We start from the raw sequence: 1,214 nt of genomic DNA, 5'->3' as shown, positions 1-1,214 counted from the left end.
CACACACACACACACAACCCCACATAAAACCCCACACACACACACACATACAACAACACACAACACGACCACATACACCACACACACACACACACCACACACACAAACATAATAATATTATATATTTATATATATATATTTATATAAAAATATAAAAATTATATAATATATATACACATATATATGTACATATGTATATATTTGTGTATATATATGTATGCATATGTAATACTCCCCCTCCACACACACACACATAAACCACACAACACACACAAACACACACACACACAACGCACACACACACACACACACACCACACACACACACACACACACACACAACCCCAATATTTTAATATATATATAATATATAATATATATATAAAATATATATATTTTATATATAATATAATATTATTTTATATATATAAAATATATGTATATATATTATATAATATATATTATATAATATATATATATATATTTCTATATATATTATATATATATATATTATATATATATATATATATTACTTATATATATTTTAAATTTATATATATATATTGTTATATTTATTTTTATTTATATTGTGTGGTGTGTGTTGGGGTGTGTTTTGTGGTGTGTTGTATGTGTTGTGTGTGTGTGTGTGTGGGGTGTGTGTGGGGTGTGTGTGTATAATCATATGTAATATAAATATTATTTATATATTATATATATTATCTATATTATTATATATATATATATATCTGTATGTATGTATATATTTTGTGTGTTTATATTTTATATTATATATATATTATATATATATATATATATATATATATATTATATATTATAGATATATAATATATTATAATTATATTATGATTACATAGTTTTTTTTTTTAACAGCCTTTATTCTAATGCAGGACAAGGGACTCTCAATTAACTATTGAGAGTATTTGGTAGTCTCACCCTTGCCTCATTGGAAGCCCTTCCTAATCAACTGCGGTTCGATGCGTTAACACTTGTGCCACGGCGGCGACATCCCCTACGACACCTGCGTTTGACTTTTCAAGGCGATATGATATTTCTCGCCGTGAGACTGGGTTCGAGCCAGCGGTCATTTTTACGACTGCCACGAAGTGGAATTGAACTCCGGACCATGAGGGGCAGTCATGATTATATTTATATATATATATCTATATCTATATCTGTATCTATCTATCTATCTAT

This window comes from Penaeus monodon, chromosome 14, assembly GCF_015228065.2.
Source record: "Penaeus monodon isolate SGIC_2016 chromosome 14, NSTDA_Pmon_1, whole genome shotgun sequence".
Classification (NCBI taxonomy): Eukaryota; Metazoa; Arthropoda; class Malacostraca; order Decapoda; family Penaeidae; genus Penaeus; species Penaeus monodon.
This window is presented reverse-complemented; position numbering follows the sequence as displayed.